We start from the raw sequence: 20,462 nt of genomic DNA, 5'->3' as shown, positions 1-20,462 counted from the left end.
TCCCCGTGTTCTTTAGAGTTTAAAGCAGCATCCATTTTTACTGATTCACTAGTTTGATTTTCTATTTTAAACAATAAAGTCTAAATAAATAATGTGGAAGGACCACTTGTTAGAAAACATAAATTTCACCCAAAATGATACAAGAAATTTGGTTTCAACCTCTCTGAGAACATTGTCATCTTTTTCATTTACACATTCACTTTTAAGCCATCTTAGGTATATGATGATGTTTTAATAATTAATATAGTAAATTAGTGTAATTAAAATAATTATAACCTAACAAATTAAACTTTGTATTTTGTTTAACACTTAAACATATATTGGTGAGTTAGATAATGATTAAAAATTACACCACTAGGGCCCTGATTTAATTAGTATTCTCTTGACAGGTACAGTTGCTAAGTGGTAAAAATTATATATTTTGTCATTTCATTATAAATTGTCATTATAAATCATTTAATGATTTCAAAGAAAAAGAGACTTCCCTTGGTTCCATATGATATTATGAAGTTCCTAAAAGAAGATTTGCTGTTCAGAAAAGACAAATTGAGTGAGAGATTTGTATGCTAACCATTTAGTTCGTAGTTATTGACTACTTTAACATAGTAATAAGGCGTAATAACTTTGAGACTAATAGTAGAGGCATTTGAAGGTGAAGCATGTGGAAATGAGGGGAAAAGCCAGAGGAGGCTGGGAAGCCACAAGGGGACTGATGCAGCTGGAAGGCTGTGCATGTAAAATGTCCCTAATTATGTCACCATGGAGTCGCCATCCAGCCCTGGAGGGTTAATGGTCTCCCTGAGGTTCGTCCAGGGAGATGATTGTCCCCGGGCTTTGGTGACTATGTGGTAGACCACCTAACCTGGGACACTTTTGAGAATGAAAAGGGGCCCCTAAATTCTGAAAATTTTATAATTTTTGAAATATCAATTTATTAATCAACATATTGGTATTATTATAGGGACAGACTCATAATTACATTAACAACTATTTTCAAATATTAATTCCAAAAATAGTGTATATGTACATATGTTAAAATACTTAAAACTACCTTATATTGATGATATCATTAAAATAATATAAGCAGAATCATTATTTTTGGAATATATTTGAATGTTTAAATTAATGTTTTAGACATTTAAGAAACACTATGGCACTGGTATTTTTCTGAAACTTTTTTTTTTTTTTGAGATGGAATCACACTCTGTGGCCCAGGTGGGAGTGCAGTGGTGTGATCTCAGCTCCCTTCAACTTCTGCCTCCCGGGTTCAAGCGATTCTCCTATCTCAGCCTTCCAAGTAGCTGGAATTACAAGTATGCGCCACCACGCCCGGCTAATTTTTGCATTTTTAGTAGAGACGGTTTCATCATGTTGGCCAGACTGGTCTTGAACTCCTGACCTCAAGTGATCTGACAGCCTCGGCCTCCCAAAGTGCTAGGATTACAGGTGTGAGCCATCAGGCCCGGTTGATATTATTTTTTAATGCAGCTTTTATTTTGTTTTTAAAAATAAAATTGCCAGCAGTATTTTTCAAAGTTGCATTTAGGGCTAATAAACCTGAAATTATTGGTACTTTCCCCTGACTTCAGTCTATGGGCCATAATAACTTTTAGTTGAGAAAATTCTCTACAGATGTTGAAGCACTTAGCCTAGGGTAAATTTTGACAAGTAGAAGATAATGTGTTTGGGGATGATAATACAAAACATTTTAGTCGGAGGCATGGTAAAAACAGGAATCTTACTAAGTCAAGAAAATTGTGGCATAGAAAAGATTTGGATTTGGCTGTGGTGCAGACATAATTGACAGTTGTGTCCACACCAGCTGCAGTGTTGTTTCAATGTACAGAAAAGCTGCAGCTGTCAGAATGCACACTTATTTGTAAACACAGCAGTTTCTGAGCACAATTTTCTTTAATCTGCAAGTGCCTGCAGGTGTCTGTAAAAGGGAGGTGTGAGTACTACTGCTACTAGCCAGGGTCAGGGAGAGGCAGGTGCTGGCAGAACCAAGCATACCTCAGTCAGCCTCTGTGATCACAGGTGTCTCACACACTAGTAGCCGACTGAGCAGGAAGTATGGAGTGCAGGTCCACAAACCCATTCCAACTTCTTTTAATGCACCTATTAGTACTGCTGTAAAATTTTTTTAAAACCCAGTAAAAGTGTGAAACTGGATGATTTCGTAAGGGCACTGGGCATCATTCAAGACTGTTCCGGCTGCCGCAGGACAGATGGCCATCCCTCCCGCGCTCTAGATCAGTGCTGTTAAGTAGAAAGAAAATGCGAGCCGGACATGTAGTATTATTACATTTTCAGGTAACCACATTAACGAGTAAAAGCAACCGGTAGAATTAATTTCAGTGTTTTCCCAATATATCCAAAATGTTATTTCTAATGTGATCAACATAAAAATAGTTAATGAGATATTTCACATTCTTCCTTTTTGTGCTAATTTCTTGAAATCTTTTGTGAATTTTACAGTTATAGATCCTCTGTTTGGAGAGCCACATTTCAAGCCTCAATGACCACCTGCGGTCGGTAGCCACTGCACGGGGCAGTGAAGCTACAGATGAGAAACGTGCGTCGTGAATGTTCACCGCGGCGCCTGAAATTGTACAGCTCGTAGGAAGCAGAGTCGTTTTTGAGCCCAGGTCTGATGACGCCAAGGCTGGGTCCTTTCCACTCTTCTCTACCGAGGCAGCTGGAGTCTCAGCGTCGGAGATGCCACCGCCCCTCAGTTAATGCGCCCCATGTGTCCCCTTGGTCCCCCAGGGCAGAGGTCTCTCTCTTCCTCCCTGTCTTCTTTCTCCTTCTCTCCTCTCCATGGTAACTGCTTTTCCGCGCCGGAGGGCAGTGGAAGGAGCGCCATGTGCAGCCCACGGCGGTCAGTAGGGGGCGTCACTGCAGCCAGCGCGGTGCGTAGTGCGGGCCTCCTGCGCGCCCCCAACACCCGCAGGGGCGCTGGAGCAGGGCGCATGCGGTGGGAAAGAGGGTCCCCCAAGGGCGGGCAAATCACGGTAGAACCTGTGTGACGGCCCCCTCTCCACAGACGAAACCTGTATGGCAGTGAAACCAGGGGCCCGTCTTCAGTTTCGCAGTTTCAGGAATTTGATTTTATCATTTTGTTCAGAAACTTTCAGATCTAGGAATTGCATCGAAATTCGAAGAGACCGACGGAATGGTTCCAGAATATAAGTCCGCTGGCAGGGTAAGTGTCCTTTGCACGCGGTGCTCTTTCCTCCTAAGGAACAAAGTCCACACCTGGAGTTTCACCACGGGTACAGAATGGAAACGGAAACCGCTGCGTATGCCGAGGGTAAAATTTCCCTGAGGCCGGGATCATGGACTGAGCTGTGTCTCCCCAGGCCTTGCACCGCTCAACTCCTATGTTGTAGTTCTAACTCCCAGTACCTCAAAATGTGAATGTTTTTGGAGATGGGGGTCTCTAAAGAGATGAAGTTCAGGCTGGGATTGGTGTCTCACGCCTGTAATCCCAGCACTTTGGGAGGCCGTGGCGGGCGGATCACCTGAGGTCAGGGGTTCAAGACCAGCCTGGCCAACATGGCGAAATCCCATCTCTACTGAAAATACAAAAAGTAGCCCAGCATGGTGGCGGGCACCTGTAATCCCAGCTATTCAGAGGCTGAGGCAGGAGAATAGCTTGAACCTGGGAGGTGGAGGTCGTAGTGAGCAGAGATTGCGCCGCTGCACTCCAGCCTGGGCTACAGAGCGAGACTCCATCTCAAAACAAAACAAAACAAAACAAAACAAAAATGGATAAAGTTCAGATGAGGTCCTATGGGTGGTAACTAATTCAGTATGACTGGTGTCCTTATAAGAGGAAGAGATGAGGACACATACACACACAGGGAAGGCTGTGTGAGGACACAGGGAGATGCTCTCTACTGGCCCTGGAGAGAGACTTCGGGAGAAATCTCCCCTGTCCTCACCTTGATTTTGGCCTTCTAGAGCCTCCAGAATTATGAAGAAATAAATGTCCGTTGGCTTAGCACTCCCAGTGCTTGGTACTTTTTTCCGGCAGCCTTAGCCAGCTAGTGCATGTGGCACAGGCTGAACTGCTCCATCTGTTTCTGAATTGCGCTCTGCTTTTAGGGCTGTTCGACCCAGATGCCCTGCTTCCCGGGTAGGTCTGACCTGCTGGCACATTTTCACTATTTGTATTTCCCTTCTCTGAACTCCTTTCAGACTTCCATTATTACACCCAACCTATGAGACGGATTCTGTCACGATTTCCATGACTTTTGTGAGGTCAGGGGCAATAGTACAAATTAGAAGCTATAAGTCAAGCTAAAAGCTGTTTTAAAATGCCTGTTCTAGCCTCATACCTTTCCTAATAGTGAGGGAGTCCAGGCATCACGTTCCAGCTCTGGGTATCTCTGAGTGCTCCTCTAGGATGCAGTGGTGGACCGGGTGGCCTCGCTTTCCGCTAGCCGCCGGCTCCCTCCCGCACCACTGCAGCCTGTGACTCTCAAAAGCCCCTGCTGGGCCAGTCCTCCTCTGGCCTAAGGATACAGACGGGGGCCAAGGCCAGCCTCTGGGGCATAGCCCCAGGAAGAGGAGCACAAGACCCTGGGGATGCGCATGGGCAGCTTGGGAAAGGAACTGTGAGTCCCTCGTCGCTGGAGGGTATGGAGGGGACACCCTAGGACGACCTAAGGGGCAAAGGCCATGGTCTGGGCCCGTCTTTCCTGCATGTAAGGAAAGCGCTGAGCTTCATTTTAGTTTTCTTATAAGTAAACTGATAGGGACTTAGCTTTCCTTTAGCTACTCGCTTATTAGTCCAGCAATTCCCCAGAATGACTTGAGTTCTATTCACCATAATCGGTTCAATTCCACCGTTGTAGCAACATTCTGTCCTCTCTTCTAAAAAGCATAAACCCTGCGATTGCACAGCCACAGGCACTGCCTATCTGCTTAGTGGTAAGGAAGGAGATTTCCCCTCTGCAGGGGAGCAGCACTTGCTCTTCCTGGCCCGAGGCTCAGCCACATCCTGTTCCAGCCCTGCCCTCCAGTGGCGCTCAGATGCAGCTGCCCTGCCCTCTGCTGGACGCTTGGGCAGTGGCGCACGCACTTCTCCCTTCAACTGACTGAAATCCAGGCCCTCCTGCAGTGCACTTTTACCCACTTATTAGGAAGGAAAAGTGGGTTTACTATGGTCTGAGTATTTGTGTCCTCTGAAAATTCATATGTTGAAACCTAATCCCTGGCGTGAGGGTATTGGGAGTTGGGGTCCTTGGAGGTGATTGGGTCATGAGGGTGCAGCCCTTATGAATGGGGTTGGTACCCTTGTGAAAGAGACCCCAAAGAGCTGCCTCCCCACTCCACCATGTAAAGACACAGCAAAAAGACAGCCGCCTAAGAACCAGGAAACAGGCCCTCACCAGACCCGGCATCTCCTGGTGCCTTAATCTTGGACTTCCAGCCTCCATGAGTGTGAGAAATAAGTTTATGTTACAGCAGTGGAAACTGACTAACACAGGATTGAATGAATTTAGATTTAGATGATTTTGTATTCTCCTTTACATTGTGTTATCTTTTAGTTTGTGAAAAACTAGGATTGTTTTCATGATATATTAAAGCTAAGTTGTCAAAGTACTTACATATTTCACTTAAATAGTACCTTGTGCAAGGACAAGGGAATACTTTTAGATGTTTCTAACTCAGTTACAAAAAAAAAAAAAAGACCTGCTGATAAATAATAGCATACTTAATTGTAATAAAATCTACGAGGTCTTAGTAGTTCACTATGACATGACAGTTGACTAAAATAAATCTCCTTTAAGAAAAATTGCTTATAACTTTAAGGAAACAAATAATTTTCTACAACTAATATGCTTAAAATATAGTTTCAAAATCTTAAGGTTATGAATCCTTGGAATTACTAAGATAAACCTTCCATTTGCATAGAAAAGTGTTTTTTGTTGTTATTAAGAAATAGAAGGAAAGAGCTACAGAAACATAGAGTGACTAGAGATGTAATTTTCTTCATATTTTTCTTGGAAGGATCATAACTCACTGCAGCCTCAAATTCCTGGCAGCCTCAAGTGATCAGTCCTGGATTACAGGCTCTGGCTGCTGGCCCAACTCTCTTGTCTTTCTTTCTAAACACAAAATAATGGATAAACCGTTACTTTGTATTGTTAAAGTGCATTTGTCAAGGTTTTCTTAGTGAAAAACTTATGATTCTTAGTTTCAACTATGATCTAAATCAAGTTTGAGTCAAAGAATTTGGAGCCCATAATCTTATAGATTCTTAACCATTATTTATTAACCATATATTTATTTAAAATAACTTTTTTCTGCCATTTCTGTGACTTCCATCATTTCTGCCATATATATGTATACTTTTCTCTTTCATATCTTTCACTTTTTATACTGTTTGCCTGAAATTACTTAACATTTTCTTTAACTGGGCTGATCGCAGCATCCAGCAAGGGAAGGGAACTTGGTGGTGTGAGAGATTAGCAGCCTAGCAACCTTTCTAATTTGGCCTCTGGCTGAGGTAGGATTCAAGAGCCTGGTTTTGTTTTCCTGAGTTTATTTTTTATTTCTACTTTCTGTTTATGACAAGTAATACTGTCATGCTACTTACAGTGGTAGTAAGAATATAAGTTTTCCTTTTAAAACGAATCACTGAAAAGAAAAAAAAAAAAAGACCAATGTTTACTCTACATACAAAAAACAGTAAAAATGCGAGGTAATCATTCGCGTTTAGGAAACAGCCCTAATTCAGCCCTTATCAATTCTCCTAGACTGTTGTAAGAGCTTCCAAAGTGTTCTCCCTGCCTTTGTTTGCCCGCACACTGTACAGACATTTCCTCACACAAAAACATAAGTCTCCCTAAGTTACTCCCTTGTCTTTTGATCACTGAGTGCCTGCAGAATGCCTTTTACCACTGGCTATTAAAAAATGGAAACTCTTTGGTGTGGTATGAATAGAAGGGTGCTCAAAATCTGAGCTCTTGCCATCACTTTCTCCTATGAACTCTGTGCTTAGAGTAACTCTGTGGTAACATATGTAATACTTCCCTAAAATGGGTTTGTATAAATACATAATAATCTTGTATTGCTAGACAACCTAATTTGGTTTTCCTGCTATCTTTTAACCTTTCCCATTTAACAAACATTCATTCATAAATTCCTTAGTTTTCCCAAACTTCTTTTATACCCAGTCTATAAATGGAATAAACTACGTAGCATCAGGAACAACTTGTTGGGCTTTGTTGCTACTTAAGTGTTATGTGCTATTAGCAGCATTTGAATACTAATGATATGCTGGATCCTATTCATAATGAGATACCCTTACAGCATTTTTTAATCCAGTCTTTTGTTGGATATTACAGGCTAGTAACCGTGCCATTGCTCAGATTACAATGGTGAACATTTCTGACATGGTTCCTCCTCTCTTGGAGCACACACCCTGGGGCTGATATAGGTAAATAGGTGACTACAATCCATGTGTGTTAGGGAAAGCCCAGAGTAATTTAAAGGAGTCTTTGACTGATACTCAGGAATCAAAAGAAGTGCATCTCAACTGAGGCCTGAATGATGCGTTAGCAGTTAGCCAGGTGAAGACAGAGAAGAGGGTCTTAGCAGAGGGAATAGCATATGTACAAGCTTGGAGGTGAGTGTGCATAGTGGATTAGTACCTGTGAAGCATCATAAACTATGCTTAGGCCAAGCCAAGCCACCTGAAGCCCTTGACCATGGCATGCTTCTGTTAACAGTGACGCCTTCGTTTCTGTGGATGTGGCACATGGAAAAAGGATGTGTCACAATCCATGAAGCTAAATGTCAAAGAGAAAAGAAGACTTTCATTGTCATCAACGCTGGGCTACATTCCTTTCCTAAGGCAAGGACTTGGTAGACACTTCTTTCCAGCAGAGATTGCTCAACAGGGATTAGGGAGGTACAAGTATTTTGAGATGTGAACAACAGTTGACCTTGCGAGGTTTTAAATAAACATTTGATGGGAAGGTAAAAGCAGATGAAGATGTCATTTCAGAGCCTCCTCTTGTGTACTCTTTTGACAGGAATTAGGCTGTCATTCACCTTTGGGGTGAAGCCAAGCGTCTTCTGGAAATCCACTGGCATGGGTTTTGTAGTTACACCTGTAGTGTGTGGAAGTTTATAGGATGTACTCCAGGGCCCAGTGTGAAGCCTCTCTCTGTCACTCAGCAAGTGTGTGATTTGGGGCTGGTTATTTCATCTCTCTGTGCCTCATTTCCCTACCCTGAAAACTGGTGCTAACAGTAGTACCAACTTCAACATGCTTTTGTGAGATTAAAACTAAATAACTACAACACTTAGCATGGTGCTGGGCATGTGTTGGGCACCATGTAAGTATCTGCTTTGCTATTATTTGCTGTCAGAATGCAAAGGCACAGGTTCACTGTTTGGGCTAGAGGCCACTGATGCATCTAAATCTTCACTTACTTACCCTCTTCCTTCTTCCCTCCTGCAGTGGTTTGAAGCAAACCCAAGACACACCATTTCATCCACAAATACTTCAGTATGATTGAAATCTAATTTAACAGTTGCATAATACTCTATCAAGTGGACTTTTTAAACTGTCTTTAAACATTCCTTTCTAGCCTGCCAGATTTTTAGGTGGCAGATTTTAAACTTTTTACTATTGAGCATAAATTGTTTTCTGTATACATAGTATATGTTTCTGTATATATATTTCTATAACACACATATTTCTATATGTTTAGAATTTTTCTCCTGAATTAATGAGACCAAAGGGTATGAACTTTTTAAAGACATTTACCTGATACATATTCCTGATTCTTAACATTTAGGATAAACATTTAGTGTTAATGAATATTCCCACACAACATGAGACCAGGTATTTAGTCTATTTTGTTCAAGGCTTTATCTCCAATAGTTCAACCAATGTCTACTACATAATAATGCTCAATAAATGTAAATGAATGAATGGCACTCCTTTTATATTGTTCCTGCTTATATTCATTCACTCGCTGGACAAATATTTGTTGAGGACACTCTCCATTCCAGACTTCATGGCAGATACTGGATACACAGGGGGAAACAGTATTGCCGCCATTCCTGCCTTCATGGAGCCGGTCGTCTCCTTCAGGGTTCTAAACGGGCCAAGCTCCCAAGAGGGAGGTGCAGGGCTGGTGCTGCCCGGCAGACTCTTGGCCTGCAGTGAGATCAGAATGGAAATCAGAGCGAGCATTCAGAACATGTGCAGCGACAACATAACACAGTAGTTTTACATTTTATGCATCTTATAATAACAAAAATTTATTTGTATTTTGTATGTTTAAAACAATCACTTTTCTAGTGATTTATTTTTATTGTATTCTTAGAAAAGTATCTGTCCAAGAAGAGGGGAGAAAATTAGCCCTTCACTAAAGATACAATGAAAAGACAACATGCTGCTTGATTTGGGTGCATGAGGAAAATACTAGAACTTTTTCGCATGTATTCATGTATTAGAAAGGCAAATGAACTTCAAAAGTGTTCGGTTAGGACTGACTCTGTGTCGTCATGAGGCCTGTGTGGCCACTTTTCAAGAACAGTTGCCAGGCCTCCCCAAAGAACAGTGCGACATCCACTACATCTGGGATCAAGGGCATCCACCTTCTCTCTGTTTGCTTTCAACATATTGTAATAGTTTATGGTTTGGTTGAGCTTAGTTAAATGTATTTGCAGATTACATTATCTGATACTAACTAAACCAACACTACAAAATGAACAGGAGACTAAACAGATTCATGTGAAGAAATCACGAATTGAAGATAATGGCAACAATAAAAACACAAACTAAAAATAAGAAATGGTAGAGTTCTCACTCTTACACCTAAAACAAGCTCGTGGCTGGGTGTGTGGCTCACACCTGTAATCCCAGCGCTTTGGAAGGCTGAGGCAAGCGGATCACTTGAGGCCAGGAAGTCCAGCCTGGCCAACATAGCAAAACCCTGTCTCTATTAAATTTTAATCAAAATTTAATTTTAAAATTTAATTTCAAATTAAAAATACAGAAAGTTACCTGGGTATGGTGGTGCGTGCCTGTAATCCCAGCTGCTCCAGAGGCTGAGGCAGGAGAAATGCTTGAACCCAGGAGGCAGAAGTTGCAGTGAGCTGAATTCTCACCACTGCACTCCAGTCTGGGTGACAGAGTGACTCTGTCTCCAAACAACAACAACAACAACAACAAAAAAACCCAAGCTCATTATCAGTCACATATAGGACAGGAAGAAAAAAATCAGACCTAACAATAAATCACACAAAAACTGAAACTATCAGTAAGAAAAATTTGAAAAATACATTTATACCAATAATAATGAGCCTCACCCTAGTGTTTTGATAGATATGTGAATACTAGCAAAAAGCAACCACAGATAGCCAAATACCTGCAAAGCAGACATATGGAACAAAAAGACAAATCTCTACATTTTTGTAGACATGTTAATTAAGATAGAAGGTGCCTGGTAACCACTCAGTGCTATGTATTGGTTGCTAGGAAAAAAAAGTTAAAAGCTCAGCACAAAAGCCTCTTTTTATGTCTATTTTTAAAGTTTTTGTATGCATAGCAAAAGGCAAACAGCTACATCTTATTAGAGAACTACCAAAGACCCTCAGGAACACATCTGTGGTTGAGGAAGGTGGATCGTGCTTGTTGCGGCGAGAAAAAACAAACACCGTGGAAAACCGTGGATGTCTCAGGAAGAGGGTGATGAAAAGAAAGTATTATAGGATTTGGGTTTGGAGTAGGTGATTTTGAAAGAGGGTTTCAGGGAATGGGGCTTTGGTAAGGATCAATACTGTCAGGAGGCAGGGGCAATTTTACAGTTGGACGGCTTAATCTTTTCTTACAAGATGAGAAGCAAGGCTGACACGGTGATTTATAAAGAAGCAGCAGTTACTTATACTAGCCAGGAGAGGGGGATGTTTGGTCATTTTGTGGTTTGAAAAATATTTTTTTCAAAAATTTTTCATTTTATTGTGGTAAGAATGCTTAGCATGAAATCTATTCTTTTTAACAAATTTTAAGTATACAATATATTATTGTTGACTCTAGGTACGATGTGATACAGCAGATCTCTACAGTATATTCATCTTGTTTAACTGAAACTTTATGTCTGTTGATTTCCCCATGTCCACATTTCCCTATTACCAAGCCCTTGTCACCACCATTTCAGTCTTTAATTTAATGAATTTGACTATTTAAGATACCTCATATAAGTGGAATCATACAGTACTTGTCTTTAAATATCTGGCTTACTTCCCTTAACATAACACTCTCAAGGTCTTTCATAGTGTCATATTGCAGAATTTTCTTCTTTTTAAAGGCTGAATAGTATTTCATTACACAGACGTGTGTTTATGTATATACTTTTTTTTTCTTTTTGTTTTTAGAGATGGGGTCTCGCTATTTTGCCCAGGTCTGGGACTCCTGGACTCAAGCAGTCCTCCTGCCTCAGCCTCCTGAATAGCTGGAACTATAGGCATGCACCACTGTGCCTGACATGCCACATTTTCTTTATCCATTCATCCATTGATGATTAAACAACAGTTAGATTGTTTCCACTTCTTGGCTGTTGTGAATAATGCTGCAAATGAATACGGGAGGGCAGACATCTCTGCAAGATCCTGATTTCAATTCTTTTGAATACCTAGGAGTGGGATGGTTGGATCATATGGTAGTTCTCATTTTAAGTTTTTGAAGAACCTCCATACTGTTTTCCATAGTGGCTACAGCATTTTGCATTCCTGCCAACAGTGTGCAAAGTTTCCACATTCTTGCTAACAGTTGTCTTTTGTTTTTTGATAATAGTCATCCCAGCAGGTGTCAATGAGATGATACTTTGTTGTGGTTTTGATTTGCATTTCCCTAATAATTAGAGATCATGAGCATTTCTTTTCCTCTTTTGCTGTCTTTCTTTGTGTTTTGTTTTTCTTGTACTCTTTGTGTTGGTGTCTGCTCATTAGACAAAGCAGCCACCTCTGCTGGTCTTCATGGACTGGCCTCATTCAGGAGATGACCCCCATCAATCAGACTGGGCAGAGATTCTGGGGGCCTCTACAGAATCTTTACCTTCCCAGGAAGAGGCAAGCAGCTATGATTTTTTTTCAACCACTCTATGGGGAGCGGGATGGGGAGCTATGGTCGTTGCCAGCCCAAGCTGCTGTTTCCACTCCCCTCCAGGATGGTAAGCTGTGGTAGACCTGTCTGAGCTTTCAATATAGCAGGACAGTGGTCGATCTTCTGGGGAGCCCCCTTGGGAAAGTTGGGGTGCTGGATATGGGAACCAACCCCTTCCTCCCTTGGGAGAAACCAGGAGCTAAGAGGTCTTTTTCTGATTATATGGCACTGCACTAGGGACAGGGACCCCAGTGAGTGGGTGTCTCAACGTTCCCTACCAACTTTGGCGAGTCAGTTTTCATGGAGTGCAGGAGCTTGTCACTTACTTTCTGAATTTCTTTTTCTTTTTCTTTTTGAGACGGAGTCTCGCTCTTTCACTCAGGCTAGAGTGCAGTGGCACACTCTCGGCTCACTGAAAGCTCTGCTTCCCAGATTCACGCTATTCTCCTGCCTCAGCCTCCCGAGTAGCTGGGACTACAGGCAATCGCCACCACACCTGGTTAATTTTTTTGTATTTTTAGTAGAGATGGGGTTTCATTGTGTTAGCCAGGATGGTCTTGATCTCCTGACCTCGTGATCCACCTGCCTCGACCTCCCAAAGTGTTGGGATTACAGGCGTGAGCCACTACGCCCGACCTCTGAATTTCTTACAAAGGGAAATTGTCTTAATCAATCATGACCGCAGAATGACCTTGTCTGATTTTTGTGTTCTGTGAAATAGTTTGTGTTCAACAGTATGGAACACCCAGGCTTAACTGTGAAAGCCAGACTAGCACCAGGATGTCAGTGGCATGATGATCTTTTCCAGAACTTTGGCATTTATTCTGAGGAACCAGGAAGCCACTCCAATATTTGAACAGAAGAATACCATTTTCGCCTTGTGTTTAAACAGGACCACCTGAGATGGTAGGTGGAGAATTTATTTTACAATATGGTACTTTTATATATTAAGGAAGACTTAAAGTTATGTACTAATCTTTCATAAAGTGGCTTCAAATACTCCTTTCTGTTGGTCAGATTTTGTCAAGGCATCTTGCATTATATCTTACTGAAAATGGCAGAATATGACCTGAAAAATAACAACCTTGATTTTTTTTTTTTTTGAGGCAGTGTCTCACTTTGTTATCCAGGCCAGAGTGCAGTGGCACACTCCACTATAATACCTCATAATTAAACCATTCATTAGTTTATTTAATAAACTAATATAAAAATTAGTTGTTATTTATCTTTTATCAAAAATTCAACCAAAGTTTTGAACATTAAAAAAAATCTGTAAAAATTTTACTTGGGTCTCTCTGACATCTTCACTGCACTTAATCACATTAGTTTAAACAGTTAAAAAGCGAAGGAAAATATTAAGCACATTATATTATACTGTAGAAGTAAAAGAGAACTTTGTACTTTGCTTAGTCATCCTTTTATTTTAATAAAAGTTGAAGCTTATCGGTCAGCATATGCAGTGATACACACTCAAGCAAACACATAGAAAAGTATCTCAGAGGTTGTGTCGAAACGTAATAAAGCTTGTCCTCCTTTCTAGAATTAAAGGAGCATTTAGAGAAATGTGGTTTTTGCCAGGCTGCGTGATCACAGAATGTCTCTGAGCCTGTCATGCCAAGCTTGAACAAACCAATGTGAAGATCCTCTTCAACTTCTTTCTTTAAAATTTTTTATCATTCTGCACCGACAAATATTCCTTTTTACTATCAATCATTTAAATATGTAATTATTAAATATTTAAAATGTTCAAAAAACACAGTAAAAAAATGCAACAAGAACCTACCACCTGTATTTCACAGATGTCAGCCTACTTCCATGAGAAAAAAATAGCCTCAGATATTTTCGTAGAGATTAACAGACTTAAAGTTGTGATTTTGTTGACAGCCAGTGGGGAGGGAAAGATTCTATTTGATGTCAAATGGATGCAATATATTCATCTAATTTAAGCACTGTTGATGCTATTTAAATATTTCTATAATATTTTCACCACATCTTTGTGATTTTAGGTTGTCTATTTTCCCTCCGCTATTGACCTATTCATTGTGAAATGCTACTTAGGATTTAGGATGTCTAGACTATGAAAAATGTTATAAAATGTATTTTACAAAGTGAAAAAAATATTTTGTGAAAATAGTTCTGAAAGTGAAGATGCTTAAATAAATATTTTTTAAAATCATGTTTTTTTATATTTGCCACCCTTCTCTTTTCTTCTTGGCATCTACTTTCTCTTGTTCTTAATCTTCTTTTTCTACCCTCAATAATTCCTGGAAGATCTCAGTTGAAAACAATTCCGTCTTCCCTTAGTATTCTCTTTCTTAGTCTACCCTAAGAGTTTGGGTAAGATATTAGGTTGTGTTGTATTTTCTTTGAATTAGATACGATTCTAAAAGAAAAAACATATGTACTTAGGTGACTACATATCATTCTGTAATGTATATATTTTCTAAAAACTATGAGATATAATTATATCTGTGAGATTATATCTCATAGTTTTTAGAAAATTAGAATTTAAAAAGCCAAAGTTGTAAAACTAGAACTAAAAAAACCAAAGTTGTAAAATTAGGTGCATTATTGTTGATAACCACTGTTTTGATTATAATTATGTTACTAATACATAGAATTTAGTACTTGATTATTTTTCACTGTCGATATTGAGAATGTATTCATGTATATTCCAAATTAAAAGAAAACTAATTCTAATATACTCTCTCTCTCTCTCTTTGTCTCTCTCTCCCTCCCTTCCCTCTCTCTCTTTCTCTGTCCCCTAGGCTTATAATCTGTATCTTTTACATTGAGAAAATGAAAGTATCAGTTGATAATTCCTGCCAAATGACCACATTCAGCCACAGTTAGTATTTTGAGAGTACAAGAATAAATTGAGCAAGCAACATTGGAATATGCACTTGCTCCTTATTTAGGCACTATTCCTGACAGACCAAGAATGGATGGCTTTAGCACCCACTCACCTTCCTCAGGCCCCTTTTGACCAAGTGTACGCCACCTCATCAGCATCTCCAATCTGTTCTTGACTTTCCTTCTCAATAAGCCTTTGTACTATTCTCACTCTGCTCCTCTTCACTCTGACATCTTCCCTTTCTACCCATTTTCCACATAGCCAGTGATATTTTGTATCTTATATAGCACTAATCTGACCATGTTCTGCTTAAAAACCAAGCTAGCATGCAGGGAATACAAAACTAATTTGGATGACTTTTGTGACCTTCATGAACCTGCTCTGGCCTGTCTTTTCAGCATCATCCTCAGGTTCTCATTACAGCATATAGCCTACCATGTGGCTATTAGTCCTTCCATGAAAATTGTGTGTTTTATGTCTCTATGCTCTTTTTGGCAAATTGTTTTTTTCTAGATGCAATGTCTTTTCTTCCCCTCTTTGCTTGGCACAACGTGACATAATCTTCAAGGCCTAAGTCAATTGTCACCATCTCTCCAGGAAGAAAGAATCATGCACTCTACTGTGGCCCCACTGCTGTGTGTCCAATCTTAGAGCACTGATCAAAGTGTATGCCATTGGTACAAATCTAACTCCTTTGAGAAAGCCAAGTCTTTTTTTTTTAAAATAGCACAAGCTTTGGAGCACAGGATATAAATTCCAGCACTGCCACCTTCAGTTCTGAAGACTTTAGATATAACCTTTTTTATGCAAAGAGAATAATCATGTCTATCTTGGGGTGCTATTATGTGCAAGGCAATCAGTAGATGTATTGTTTGTTCTCCATACATGCTGTCCAGATTATGATCTCTTTATGGTTCTATTCAACCTTCTATCTTTGCATCCAGTACCTAACATAGAGTCTAGCATGAGGTAAACTCTCAAATATTTATTGAATGAACAATAGCATATATAAGCAGAAATTAACTATAGGCATTGGCAAAGAATGCAACTGAAATGTGTATGATATACTCCATTAGTATCAAGTATATAAATTCTATCTGGACTTGAGGTATAGTTAACACGGAGAGAAAATCGTATCTTGTCATTTTATAATAAAGTGTTTTCAATTTGACTTCTGATTAGGTAGGCAAACCAGAAACCCAAATTCTATTTCCTTGATTTACTTGTAGAAAATTATTTTCAGGCTGAAATAACTGGCTTCTATCCTTTAAACTCAGAATTTATAACTCACAGGTCCTCAATCATTCGAAATTTGGCTAAATACAAAATCAAACCTAATTCAGACCATTAATTACAGAGCTCCTAATGTTCTATTCAGCTTTGATAGCTATATTCTCTAGAAGAAAACAGCAACAATTATAAAACAGTTATTTCTGTTGGCTAGGAAATTTCAAGTTCTTTGGGATTTTACCCAACTCTGCATTTATTCACATATTTTCCCTCTTGTTAGGAGTAAGGTGCATGGGGAAATTGCACAGATTAGCTTCAGCTACTTTGCATTCAGCATCACTAAGAGTAAGCCAGGGCTGTGGAGCAGGAAGAGTGGACAGATGTCATTTTGCCAGCCCCGTGTTTGTTCCTTCTTCTGGTCATAGCACCCTCATTTTACATTAGGGATTTAACCCCCTGCACTGCCTCAGTCTTGCCAACACTGTAAACCAAGGCATTTTTTTTCCTGTCCCTTGCCGTCAGTGGTGACCTATCTAGGCCAACCAGACGCTCTCTGCCCATCTCGGACACCACACCCAGATGTCAAGGTGTCTATTCATTCCTGCTTACCAGGTCTCTAGAGCTGCCCTTCGTTCCAGTCTGCCCAAAGGCCAGTTCTGCAGCTTCCCTTCGATTCTGGGAACTACCTGAGGTCCTTACAATAAATCCCTTTTCACTTACAAAGGTTGAGTTCCTGTTACTTTTAATCAGGGAATCCTAACTAATACATACAGGAAAATTTATTTTACAGGAAAAGATATTTTAATTCCAGCATTATCATGCAATGTCAAGTAGTTACACCCAATCAATCCACTATACAATAATCAATGTCTGACAACAGATGGCTCCTGTGACTGGGAGCGGGCTGCCAGCCCTCCAGAGCTCGGCTTTCTCATCTGTAAAATGATGATCATAAAACTACTAGATACTCTTTTTTTACTAGGCTTGCTGTGGCAGCAAATTTTTTTAAAAAAAGAGTTTTTCGAATCACGAAGCACTCTATAACATAAGGTATTTAACTTACATTTATTCTTTTAATAAACATTTCCTACAACACAAACTGTTCCTACAAAAAAATTACCATGAGGATATTTTTGTGTTCATAGTGAGTGTTTCAAAGAAGTAGTCAGCTCTATCCAAAAGTGTGAAATCCACATATCTGAACGCTGACAATGTCCAGCAGGTGTGATGGCTCCTTGTTTTGCTTTGGTTTGCAACAATCTCCAGATGGCCATTGCTTTGTTTTGTGTTTAATGAGTTTGCATAGTAAAGAGTATATACTTAGATATTTTGAGAGAGTTTTGAGGGAGAATATCATGGTATCTGTTGAACAATTTCAGTTGGCCTTTTTCTATGTCAAAATGTAACATGAGGCAGGTCGGGTGAAGGGGCTTACACCTGTAATCCCAGCACTTTGGGAGGCCGAGGTGGGCAGATCACTTGAGGTCAGGAATTCAAGACCAGCTTGGCCAACATGTCAAAACCCTGTCTCTACAAAAAATATAAAAAATTAGCTGGATGTGGTAGTGCATGCCTGTAATCCCAGCTATTCAGGAGGCTAAGGCAGGAGAATTGCTTGAGCCCAGGAGGCAGAGGTTGCAGTGAGCTGATATGCCACTGCACTCCAGCCTGGGCAACAGGGTGAAACTCCGTCTCAAAAAAAAAAAAAAAAAAAGTAACACCAATCCTCATTGACCTTCTTGAGGGGCAGCGATGTATAGTGGAAAAACACACTTAATGCCAACTGGAGCATTGGGGTCCAAGGCCATGCTCCTCATTCATTATCTTTGTGTCTTTAGGAGATTGGTTTTCTATTCTACACCCTTTCCTTGTCTGCCAAATAAACCCAATCTGTCCTAAGTTGTAAGAATTCAATGAGATCATGAATTCTTTCTGAAGTGCAAAGCACTAGCAAAATGTAAGTCAATGTTTATCCATCAGGAGTTATTATTTTCCTCCAATCAAACAGTTACTTAATACTACTCACATTTCAATCATCTCATTATCACCTTCAGCCAAACAGACATTCTCGCCTTTTTTTCTCCACTAGGATATTCTATGATTGATATTAAGAAAGTACAATGTGTGACTCAATGTCATTTAGATGAGGCTGGTCTGTGTGAACAGGGACAAGCAGCAGTGCTATTCTCTTGGAGCTTGTTAGTATCTGCATTGCTGGTTTCACTGCAGACAGGCCAAGGCAGACCCCTGTGGCAGAGCCCAGGAATCCACGTTTGAGTATTTGAGTAGGCGTCTGAGCAGGTGCTTGAGCAAGTGGTTGAATAGATGTTTGAGCAGGTGTTTGAGCAGGGCCTTCAGGGGATTCTGATGTCCACTTAGGTAGAGAAGCACTGGCTCAGACCTTTCCATTCCAGCTTCTCATTTCTACACCAAATGTAATTTTTCATTTTACTCATAATAACTATAATATTAATGATAGTACAATCACAGTGATGGTATAATAATAATTATAATAACCATGTTGCCCTTCTTTCCTTTAGGCTAATATTCATCTGAAGCCTGAGTGACTCCAAAAAGATGACACTCTTCTGTCCACAAAAACCTTCCAGAGGCTTCCTGTGCTCACTTGAAGTAAAATCCGAAGTGCTGACTGTGATTACCAGCTCCCCTAGCAGGCCTGCTGCGGGACAGCTTCTCCACCAGCCTCCCGTTCAAGGCCTCTACTTCTGCCACTGTGGCCTCTGCGTTGTTCCTGAGCATCCCAAGCACATTCCCACCTCAAGGCCTTGGTGCTTGCCATTTGTCTGCTTCTCTCCTGGTCTATGCCTGGCTGGTTCTTGTTTCTTTTGAACTCTGACCAGGTGCACCTCATGAGAGAGGCCTTCCTTGACCTCCATCCTCCATTCCTGTCACTGGCCCCATCTGACAGGGTTGCCCTCCCCCTCCCCTGCCCCCATCCCTGTGTAAGCCCCATGAGAGAATGGCCTCTGTCCTTAGGCAGATGTGTCTCCCCAGAACCCAGGACAGGACAGTCACACGGGAGACAACCAACACACTTTTCTTAAATGATGAAATAAAGTACTGACTGGGTTTCAAGCACTGATGTGGTTTGGCTCTGTGTCTCCATCCAATTCTCATCTCCAATTGTAATCCCCATGTGTCCAGGAAGGACCTGGTGGGAAGTGACTGGATCATGGGGACAGTTTCCCCCATGCTGTTCTTATGACAGTGAGGGATTTCTCACAATATCTAATGATTTAAAAATGGCAGTTTCCCCTGCTCTCTCTCTCTCCTGCTGCCATATAAGATATGTCTTGCTTCCCCTTTGCCTTCCACCATAATTGTAAGTTTCCTGAGGCCTTCTCAGCTTTGTGGAACTCTGAGTCAACTAAGCCTCTGTTCTTTTTAAATTACCCAGTCTCAGGTATTCTTTATAAGTGAAAATGGACTAATACAGAGAATTGGTACCAAGGTAGTAGGGCATTGCTATAAGATACCTTAGAATGTGCAAGCAACTTTGGAACTGGGTAACTGACAGAGGTTGGAACAGTTTGGAGGCCTCAGAAGAAGACAGGAGGATGTGAGAAAGTTTGGAACTTCGTAGAAATGTATTGAATGGTTTTAACCAAAATGCTCATAGTGACATGGACAATGAAGTCCATACTGAGGTGGTCTCAGATGGAGATGAGAAACTTATTGGAAACTGGAGCAAAGGTCACTTTTGCTATGCTTTAGCAAAAAGGCATGGCATTTTGCCCTGCCCTAGAGATCTGTGGAACTTTGAACTTGAGAGAGATGATTTAGGGTATGTGGTGGAAGAAATTTCTAACCAGCAAAGCATTCAAGAAGTGACCTGGATTTTCCTGAAAGTGTACAGTTACATGTGTTCACAAAGAGATGGTTTGAAATTGGAGCTTATGTTTAAAAGGGAAACAAAGTATAAAAGTTTGGGAAATTTGCAGCCTGACCATATGGTAGAAAAGAAAAACTCATTTTCTGGGGAGAAATTCAAGCCAGCTGCTGAAATTTGCATAAGTAATGAGGAACCAAATCTTAATAGCCAAGACAATGGAGAAAATGTCTCTAGGGCATGTCAGATATCTTAGCAGTAGGCCCTCTCATCACAGGCCCAGAGACCTAGGAGGAAAAAATGGTTTCGTGGGCCAGGCCCAGGGCCCAACTTCTCTGTGCAGCTTTGGTACTTGGTTCCCTGTGTTCTAACCACTCCAGCTCCAGTACTGG

General features: G+C 40.6%; 1 long non-coding RNA gene across 2 annotated transcripts; it reads left to right on the top strand.

Annotated features, from left to right (window-relative positions):
• Positions 1-2,345: 2,345 nt before the first annotated feature.
• LOC105463378 (uncharacterized) lies at positions 2,346-19,310 on the top strand. Of its 2 annotated transcripts, none has more exons than XR_976293.2 (3): positions 2,346-3,205; positions 12,945-13,042; positions 18,761-19,310. It is a non-coding gene; the product is annotated as an uncharacterized lncRNA (long non-coding RNA). The 2 variants fall into 2 exon arrangements; XR_011606519.1 differs by having other exon boundaries at positions 12,858-13,042.
• Positions 19,311-20,462: the final 1,152 nt, after the last annotated feature.

The sequence above is a fragment of the Macaca nemestrina genome, chromosome 8, assembly GCF_043159975.1.
Source record: "Macaca nemestrina isolate mMacNem1 chromosome 8, mMacNem.hap1, whole genome shotgun sequence".
NCBI classification, from domain to species: domain Eukaryota; kingdom Metazoa; phylum Chordata; class Mammalia; order Primates; family Cercopithecidae; genus Macaca; species Macaca nemestrina.
This window is presented reverse-complemented; position numbering and strand designations above follow the sequence as displayed.